The 10,641-nt window shown below is 33.4% G+C and overlaps 1 long non-coding RNA gene across 4 annotated transcripts in view; it reads left to right on the forward strand.

Annotated features, from left to right (window-relative positions):
* LOC137652438 (uncharacterized) overlaps positions 1-8,669 on the forward strand; it is a 57,845-nt gene extending 49,176 nt beyond the window's left edge. For 3 of the 4 annotated variants that reach the window (XR_011046282.1, XR_011046285.1, XR_011046284.1), the window contains exon 2: positions 7,162-8,669. This is a non-coding gene — a long non-coding RNA (uncharacterized lncRNA). Of the gene's footprint in view, positions 1-5,107; positions 5,238-7,161 lie in introns of those variants that run through there. The other variant, XR_011046283.1, reaches the window with a different exon arrangement.
* The last annotated feature ends 1,972 nt before the right edge of the window (positions 8,670-10,641 follow it).

Raw genomic sequence — 10,641 nt, forward strand, 5'->3', positions numbered from 1 at the left:
TTGTTACATGCCTACTACTATTACTGGTATTCATCTAAACATACTATATAGATAATTAAAATTATAACATTTAACTAGGGCAGTTCTCGGGAAAATTTCTTTTATCGACATTATGGTTATTTAATTCTAATAGGAAATTATTACTTCCAGGTCATGTTTGAAATAGATCACCGAACTTGGATCTTAGTATTTTAATTAGTAATTAACGGCTTGCTCTTTGACCTTGCACTACAACCTATTACTTCTTTTTCAGGTCCAGACTTTATTCAACAGGGTATTGGTAGCAGATTCTTCCAACAAATGCTCAGAAGTGTTCTTCTAGACTTCAAAGAACTGAAAGGCTGCAAGGTTTTAAAGATTGGCAGGCTCTCTTAAATACATGCATCCTTACTTCGGGAACATTGCAACCCTGCCTGTTACCTTTATCGCAGGGTTCTTGGAGACTCCACAATAATACGGTCAAATGTTTGTACTGGTTTTATGTAAGGTTTAGGTTAGTTCATTGCAAAATCTTTAAATTTATAAATTTCAGTTTGCGTGCGAGATGGTGCATGCGAAGTTTCTTTAGGAATTTAAATTTGAAGATTTTGCAACATTTTTAGGACTAAGGATGAAGTTAGGGATACTAACACTGTTCAGGTTCTCGGTTACCCTTGCTTGTAATGGGAAAACCTGACAGAATGAGCTACTGAATAGTGACTGGTTAATGTTTGTTTTTGCATACATTTTTGGCTTAAATTTTTAAACTGGGAGATTACGTACACCAGTTATTTTTTGTTCAAATTTAGAAGTTTTGTAGGATTTTTCTTTCTGCACTTGGCTTTCTGGATGTAATGTTTATTTAGTGTTTAATGGCATTGTTTGTTTCATAAATTTGTCTATTTACTTAATATTATTGTTCCAATGAGTTATTTAAATTTCGCGTAGCTTTCTTATATAAATTATTTTGATCCCTCTAAGGCTAATATAAATCTGCGCTGCAGTATTAGCCTTCCTGAGACATTATCGGTATTATGATTATCTGTTTTGATACAGATTTTATGGATAAATTTAAATTTGCCAACCATTCTGTTGTCAACTGCACTTTTTTTTTTTTTTTTTTTTTTTTTTTTTTTTTATATAAATTCCTTTGAGTTTTAGATTGGAGTGAATTCTGAAAGTTTTGTGCTAGATGTAACTTTAACCTTCATTAACCTGTCGCATAATCAAGAACTAGTTTTGTAATTCATGATGAGAGCGTCGGCACCGCCATGCTTGGCAAGTCCCAAAGTTTAAATGAGTAGGAGGCTTTGCATGGAATCTTATGTATTGGACATTAGTTATGTAATTCTAGACTATCGACATTGACTCGAGAGTGAGACATAAAACTTGGCTGGTCCGAAAGTTGAAACTAGTAGGAGGCTTTGCACCATATCCAATGTATTGGATATTCACTATATCCAATGTATTGGATATTATGACTAGTAATTTTAGGCTGGAGACTGATTCCAGAATGAGGCATGAGACTTGGCTAGTCCGAAAGTTGAAACTAGTAGGAGGCTTAGTCTGGATTACTATGTATATTAGGTAAGAAACTAAAGTATTAGTAGTCTTTAAACAAGATTTACTAGTACTTTAAATGTAAACTTTCAGGAGCTCATAAATATTTTTTATAATTAAATGAAGTCAAATAAAAAATCTAACCACTTATTAGTATTATGATTCCTTTGTGTATAATGTATTTAAGATCTATGACCACCTGAGGTTGAAGGACTATATTCTATTCAACTTACTCTCAAATGAGTTGGTACAGTAACTACAACGTCGTCTGGCTATCTTGGACACTCCTCAATCCCAAACTATGAGGAAACCTTACCATACTTTTTGCAAGTTTGGAGTAATGAATATTTTTCTTGTAATTTGGTCGTGAAAAAAAAATATGCGAAAAAAACATCTTATAGAAATTTTAAGAGTCTCCTAAATTACTTATTAAATCCAATGAAAGTATTTTGGGCTGCAGTAATAACCAGCTTATTACCACTAGAGTAGAGTATCTTAAGCAATAAAAAGCAATTTTGCTTATCTATATAAAGATCTTAATTTATTGGAATTAACGATATTATAATAATTTCATTTGGATAGTCCCCTTCCATACGAGGGCCAATGCAAGACGGGCAGTCTCTAACCAATTTTGTTGTATGGGTTACGAAGAGTGTAGATGAGGCCATAGACATTAAACTCTTGAGCAAACCATTGAAGGGTACTTTGCTCTCTGCTAGACAATTGGGCTGGCAAAGTTGAGTTTGCTTGATTGTCTACTTCCAGCCTGAAACTGTATGATCTGGTAACCGTTTCAAAGCAAAAGAATAATGGGCTAATCAAGAGTGCCTGCCATGCAATTGCAGCTTGTGCGGAAGGGGCCTAAAAAGTTTTTCCTAATATTAATGCAGATATGTTGAGAAAAACAGTGACTGCAGAGAATGGAGATAGTCACCTGGAGCGTGGATTCAAATTGATTTGGAAAGTGTTTGTTAAACTGTAAAACCTGGTGGAGACCTTTTACTGAAGCATTTTAATCAAGCAAACTACAGAGCTCCAGTTTCTGTAGTTATAGCCAAAAAGGAAACTTTCAAGCATATGATTCCAGAAGTAAAATCTCATTTCGTTAACATTAGCATGTTTACTTGGCATTTTCCTTGAATACCATATGCATGGTAGTAAGTTTTTGGTTTATAAGTTTAATATAATTGGGTATATCTTTGAGTCACTTGTCTTAGTCTGCAATTTGAGCATCTTCCAGAGGGGCAAATTCAGGGCGGTCACTCTGATTTGACTGGAATTCTCAGTTACCAGATCGAGCAGTCTGACTTCATCTACACCCTTGATCGCCCACCATATACCACATAATTGGTAAAGGCCTATCCACACAGAGTAAGCCCGAGGGACAGTGATACCAGATCTCATTAGGTAATGAGAACGAGGAATAATGACCTCATAAGTGGGAAAACCACAGGCAGGGATCTGGCAACAACAGTGCAACCAGATGGAATGTAGCCCACAATCTCTGCTCATTCAGCTGCCAAATATTGGCGGGCAAAACGAACACTGCAGACACCAATAGTATATATTTGATTTCCTATGTAAAATCATTACTGAAGTATTCAAATCGCAAAGAAAGTGATTTTCCGGCCACGTGCCACTTTACAGATATTAAGGTACCATATTTTATAAAATACCATTAATAAGTTAACTTTTATTTCTTCCAAAATCATTCACTAAACTTTTCTGTCTGTTATATAAAATCCTATAAAAAATCTTATGGGTTTATTAACTCTTATCCTAAAAAGGGTACCTTCATGTTTTTAACATAAATCTACAAAAATCGTTTAATCATAATTTGAGTAACAAATATAATCAGTAGAGAAGAAGCCAAATTAATATCTCAATCAGTAATGGAAAAACTAGATTTTCAAACTACTATAATTAGCAATTGAAGAAATTGCTTGAAAAATCCTGAATTATGGGCATGGAGAGAGAGGGAGAGAGAGAGAGAGAGAGAGAGAGAGAGAGAGAGAGAGAGAGAGAGAGAGAGAGAGAGAGAGAGAGAGAGAGAGAGAGGGGGGGGGGGGTGTATTTTGGTAAGAAAAATTAGCAGAATTATGTGAATATGCCTCAAATTGAAATATACTGAGTAGTGATACAACTCCCAGAATACTTACAAGATTATTTTGTAGAATATTACATGGAGGCAAACCCTGATGAATGGGAGCTAGCAGTGTTGGTGAAAATAGTAAAAAAGAGAAGGTGTGACTGATTGCAATATTTTCATAGGCATCACACTTACGTCAGTTGTCATGACAATATATAGTATGTTCCTTCTAAAGATACTAGAGAGAAAGATTGATGAAAAAGTAGGATTTAGAAAAGTTATGAGTTGTACTGACCAATTAAGACATGTACAGTAATATGTAAAATATACAATCCATTTTTATGGCACTTTTGGACTATGAAAAGCCCTTTAATAGTATGCACCAGACAATTTTGAGGAGTCTTGAGTTATTATGGAGTTCCTCTTAAACATGTAAATTTGATCGTCTGTTCATGAGCATAATAAGTGCAAAATAATGTTAGTGAACAGTGAAGTACTTTAAGGGAATACGTTGTCACCTATGTTGTTTACACACTTCATGGATTTTGTTATGCAGAGAGAAGTTAGGAGATGGTATGCAAAATCTAACAGAGGCCCTTTGCGTCAATAGGCGTAGGAGATAATGACAATGATTTTGATAAATAGTGTGTGTATATATAATTATAATGAAGGGGATTATAAAGAGTTAAAATAAATAACAAAATAGACATATTTAATTTAATGTTTCACTACACCTTTAACAAACCAATCACTATTATCTGTGAACTATTCAAGCTCGATTAGGAAAACTGTAAAATTTCAAATATGATTTGTTCATATATATATATATATATATATATATATATATATATATATATATATATATATATATATATATATATATATATATATATATATATATATGTATATATATATATGTATATATATATGTGTGTGGGTATATATATATATATATATATATATATATATATATATATATATATATATATGTATTATAGCCACGAAAGGAAAAATGAAAAAGACTTGATTGGAGTTAGTACTTTCATCCACTCAGGACATTATCAAACTCAGCAATGCTGAGTTTGATAATGTCCTGAGTGGATGAAAGTACTAACTCCAATCAAGTCTTTTTCATTTTTCCTTTTATATTCATCACGTGTCAGCTTTCGTGATTTCTTCACATATATGTATATATATATATATATATATATATATATATATATATATATATATATATATATATATATATATATATATATATATATATATATACATATTCAGTTTTTAGTCACCTGCTTTATTTATACATTTAAAATAGGAATATATTAAAATTCAGGAAATATAACCATGAAATGACTGCAACTGACGGTTAAGTGATTTTGAAAGATGCAAATTAAGATACAACTCTTATAGCTGTTTCGAGCAATTGTCTTCTGTCTTGTCTTTGGAAATTTGTCCATATCTTTACTTCTGACTTCTCCAGAAACAAGGTAGTCAGTTCTCTCCGACTCGACTTCGAGTTAACATGTAGCTGACTAAGAGGCAGCTGCATGGCTGGGGAAAACTTTCCAAGGCAAATATTCCTCTATTGTGTGGTGTTCTATTTGCTGTAAGTACAATTTGTGAATGCACAATTTGTGAATGCACATTGTTAATTTCATTGATTAGAAAAGTTAGCAGACTTTAGTTGATGTACTTTATTATATGTTTGGCATTGATTGTCTCGGCTTGTTAATTTCATTGATTAGAAAAGTTAGCAGACTTTAGTTGATGTACTTTATTATATGTTTGGCATTGATTGTCTCGGCTTGTGTGAACATTGTTAAGAATCTGTTGGGTTCCTCATTTTGTGAGTGTGATTTTATAAGCGCAATTCATTCATATTAACTCTTGATTTAACAATACGCTGTCGCTTTTTAAACTGTTCAGAAAGCTTACCATTTCTCTAATTCGTTACTTAATTATCCAGACAACCATTCTTTAATATCAATCCCTGACTGAACTGTTAAATCCTTAAACTAGTCTTGGTGAAAATAGTGCTTAAAATACCATCAGAACTGTTTGTAGTTCATATACTAAATAAGACTTGAGGGGACTTGTATATCTACTTATTTTTAGGGTCCTAAATTTTATATATTAACATAGTTTTTGCATTTAACTACTGCCACAGTATAATATTGTTCTACTTTAATTTAGCTTCAATCTCTAGGGTCCTAAATTTTATATATCAACAATTTTTTTGCATTAACTACTGCCACAGTATAATGTTGCTCTATTTTAATTTAGCTTCAATCTCTAGGGTCCTAAACTTTATATATCCAATATATTTTCTGCATTAACTACTGCCACAGTATAATGTTGCTCGACTTTAATTTAGCTTCAATCTCTAAATTCCGGTATAGACTCCACATGCTACAATCTCTAAATTCCGGTATAGACTCCACATGCTATTGGAATTCTCATTCAAATGATAAGGTGTGAAACATCAGTCTTGACCATTGTACTGTTAAAACTCTTTCATCTATCTTTTATATGTACTTGGCAATTATTTCAAGGGTTCTTGCTTAATTAGAGCCATTTTATGGCATTCAATTAACACTTGAGACAAGAACTTGGGAGAAAATCCTGATTTTGATGTCAAAGTAGATGGTAAATGAGGAACTGCACCAGAACTTGTTTCAAAATCCTCCACGGTTCTCAAGACTGAAAAGATAGCTGTAGAGATTGTATGCAGTGGCAAAAAAGTGTTCAGTCTCTTAGTAAAACTGTCGCCTTATTGGTTTAGTTGCGTGATTATAGTTTTAAAATGCCAGTCCCAAGTAAAATTGGTTCAGTTTATTAGTAAAACTGTCGCCTTATTGGTTTAGTCGCTTAATTCTTGTTTTAAAATGCTACTCGCAAGTAAAATGTGGATAATAATTTTTGGTTATGAACTAGGACATTTTGGTGACTTATTTCTACGTAGAATAGTCTGTAGTAATGACAATGTTTTTAACATGAAAGGGCTCGGTCTGAATAGTAATTTAAGATATATAATATTCGAGGGACAATGTTAGATATATAATATTCGAGGGACAATGTTAGCAGGTGGATTTAAAATTTTTCTTTAAGCTACTTCTAGACCTAGCGCCGGTTTTGATTTATATATCCAACTGAACCTTGAACTTCATCTTATTAGTGAAAGTACTTAAATTTCAGGCCTTGTTGGCGGAGCTATTTTATAGAATTGCCGTTTAGATCATTTGAATGCATCCTTTATTAAATATTTGGCTACCCAAAATTGTTACATGCCTACTACTATTACTGGTATTCATCTAAACATACTATATAGATAATTAAAATTATAACATTTAACTAGGGCAATTCTCGGGAAAATTTCTTTTATCGACATTATGGTTATTTAATTCTAATAGGAAATTATTACTTCCAGGTCATGTTTGAAATAAATCACCGAACTTGGATCTTAGTATTTTAATTAGTAATTAACGGCTTGCTCTTTGACCTTGCACTACAACCTATTACTTCTTTTTCAGGTCCAGACTTTGTTCAACAGGGTATTGGTAGCAGATTCTTCCAACAAATGCTCAGAAGTGTTCTTCTAGACTTCAAAGAACTGAAAGGCTGCAAGGTTTTAAAGATTGGCAGGCTCTCTTAAATACATGCATCCTTACTTCGGGAACATTGCAACCCTGCCTGTTACCTTTAGCGCAGGGTTCTTGGAGACTCCACAATAATACAGTTAAATGTTTGTACTGGTTTTATGTAAGGTTTAGGTTAGTTCATTGCAAAATCTTTGAATGCATAAATTTCAGTTTGCGTGGGAGATGGTGCATGCGGAATTTCTTTAGGAATTTAAATTTGAAGATTTTGCAACATTTTTAGGAATAAGGATTAAGTTAGGGAATCAAGTTAGGACGTACTAACACTGTTCAGGTTCTCGGTTACCCCTGCTAGTAATGGGAAAACCTGACGGAATGAGCTACTGAATAGTGATGGGTTAATGTTTGTTTTTGCATACTTATTTGGCGTAAATTTTATTTTAAACTGGGTGACTACAGATACCGGTTAATTTTTGTTAAAATCAACAAGTTTTGTAGATTTCTCTTTTTTTTCTGCACTGGGCTTACTGGATGTAAAGTTTGATTTTTAATGTCATTGTTTCTGTTCTATAATTTTTTCTATTTGATTAATATAAGGATTCCAATAAGTTACTTAAATTTAATATCTACGGAAATATTATTACACGCATTATAATACCTCTTATTATTTTTTTTTCTATAAATTCGCGCATCTTTCATAGTTTAAATTATTTTGATCTCTCTAAGGCTAACATAAATCTGCCCAGCAGTATTAACCTTCCTGAGACCCTATTAGTATTATGATGAAACTTCCCCTCATCTCCTGTGGAAAGGATTAGTATTAATTAAAACATTTTTTTAGGTGAATTTAATTTTAAACTCATTGTTACTTTAAACTGCACCAAAAAAAAAAATATTCTTTTATAAATCTTCAATTGGGAAAAATTCTGAAAGCTTTGTGGAAGATGTAACTTTAACCTTCATTAACCTGTCACATAATAAAGAACTAGTTGTGTAATTATTTCCACATCTTGCCAAGAGCGTCGGCATCACCATGCTTGGCTGGTTCGAAAGTTTAAACGAGTAGGAGGCTTTGCATGGAATCTATGTATTGAACATTAGTTGTGTAATTCTAATTAATTGACATAACTCGAGAGAGACATAAAACTTGGCTGGTCTGAAAGTTGAAACTAGTAGGAGGCTTTGCACCATATCCAATGTATTGGATATTATTAGTAGCAATTTTAGGCTGGAGAATGATTCCAGAATGTAGCATAAGACTTTGCTAATCCGAAAGTTGAAACTAGTAGGAGGCTTAGTCTGGATTACTATGTATATTAGGTAAGAAACTAAAGTGTTAGTAGTCTTTAAACAAGATTTACTAGTACTTTAAATGTAAACGTTCAGAAGCTCATAAATATTTTTTTATAATTAAATGAAGTCAAATAAAAAATAACTAACCACTTATTAGTATTATAATTCATTGTGTGTATAATGCACTAAAGATATATGACCACCTCAAGTTAAAGGACTATATTCCATCAACTTTTAGTGGTGTCAACTACTCTAAAATGAGCTGGTACTGAAACTACAGCCCCGTTTGGATGTCTTGCATGACATTACCAAACTTTTCGCAATTTTGGAGTAATAAATATTCTTATTGTAATTTGGTGTGTTCTTGAAAAAAAGGTCTGGAGAAAAAAAGATCTTACTGATATTTTGAGGGAGTTTCATACATCCAATGGCACCTGGAAAGGATGTGGAAATAAATTCGCCCGGAACAGTTTGGTAAAAACCTTTCGACTTTTATATAATAATTTAGGATTTTGAACTCCTAAATTCAATGGAAATAGTTTGGCCTGCAGTAACAACCAGCTTATTACCACTCTTGTATCTTTAGCAATAAAAAGCAATTTTGCCTGACTATATAGTAGATCTTAATTTATCGGAATGTAACGGTACTACGGTATTTTCATTTGGATAGTCTTTCCATAAGCGGGCAAATGCAAGGTGGGCACACACTATTGACCAAATTTGTTTTATGCGTTACAAGTGTAGATGGAGCCATAGACGATGAAACTCTAAGCAAACCATCGAAGGGTACTTTGCTCTCTGCTCGACGTCTGGCCTGGCAAAGATTAGTTCACTTGATTGTCTACTCCCAGCCTGAAGTTGTTTGATCTAGTAACTGTTTCAAAGCAGAAGAATAATGGGCAAATTAGGAGTTCCCTCCCTGAATTTGCACCTTGTGCGGAATGGACTTAAAAAAAGTTATAATCTTAGTGCAGATATGTTGAGTATGGAGATAGCCGCCTGGAGCGTAGGTCCAAGTTGATTTGTTGTTCAACTGGGTAGTCCCTGGTGGAGACCTTTTACTAAAGCATTTTAATAGAGCAAACTATCTTTCCAGTTTCTGTAGTTTTATCAAGGAAGGAAACTTTCAGGCATAAGATTCCCGAAGTAAAATCTTATTTCGTTAACATTAGCCTGTTTACTTGGAATTTTCCTTGAATACCATCTGCATGGTAGTAGGTTTTTGTTCTATAAGTTTATATGATTGGGTATATCTTTGAGTCACTTGAATTATTCTGCAATTTGAGCATCTTCCACCAGAGGGGCAAAATCAGGGCGGTCACTCTTGATTTGACTGGAATTCTCACTTAGTTATCAGATCGAGCAGTCTATGACGTCATCTACACCCTTGATCACTCGCCATATACCTCATAATTGGTAAAGGCCTATTCCACGGTCCAGATATACCGCCTATCCACACAGTCGAGTAAGCCCGAGGGACAAACAGTGATACCAGATCTCATTGAGTAATGAGAACGAGGATTGATTACGTCAGAAGTGGGAAAACCACAGGCAGGGATCTGGCAACAACAGTGCAACCAGATGGAGTGTAGCCCAAAATCTCTGCTCGTTCAGCTGGAAAAGATTGGCGAGCAAAAAGAACACGGCAGACACCAATTGTATATATGATTAACAATGGAAAATCATTACTGAAATATTCAAATCGCAAAGAAAGGTGCTTTCCGGCCACGTGCCACTTTACAGATATTAAGGTACCATATTTTATAAAATACCGTTAATAAATATTAAAAACTTTTATTTCTTCCAAATTCATTCACTAAACTTTTCTGTCTGTTATATAAAATCTTATAAAAATTCTTGTGTTTTCTAACTCTTACCCCAAAAAAGGGTACCTTCATGTTCCTTTTGATCAAATCTACAAAAATCGTTCAATCATAATTTGAGTAACAAATCTAATCAGCAGAGAAGAAGCCAAATCAATATCTCTATTAATAATGAAAAAAACTAAATTTTCTAACTACTAAAATTTTCTCCCGAGAGAGAGGGTGAGAGAGAAAATTGAGCAGACTTATTTGAATATGCCTTGAATGGAAATATTCTGAGTAATGAAGCAACTCCCAG

Source organism: Palaemon carinicauda, chromosome 13 (genome assembly GCF_036898095.1).
Source record: "Palaemon carinicauda isolate YSFRI2023 chromosome 13, ASM3689809v2, whole genome shotgun sequence".
In the NCBI taxonomy this organism is placed as follows: Eukaryota; Metazoa; Arthropoda; class Malacostraca; order Decapoda; family Palaemonidae; genus Palaemon; species Palaemon carinicauda.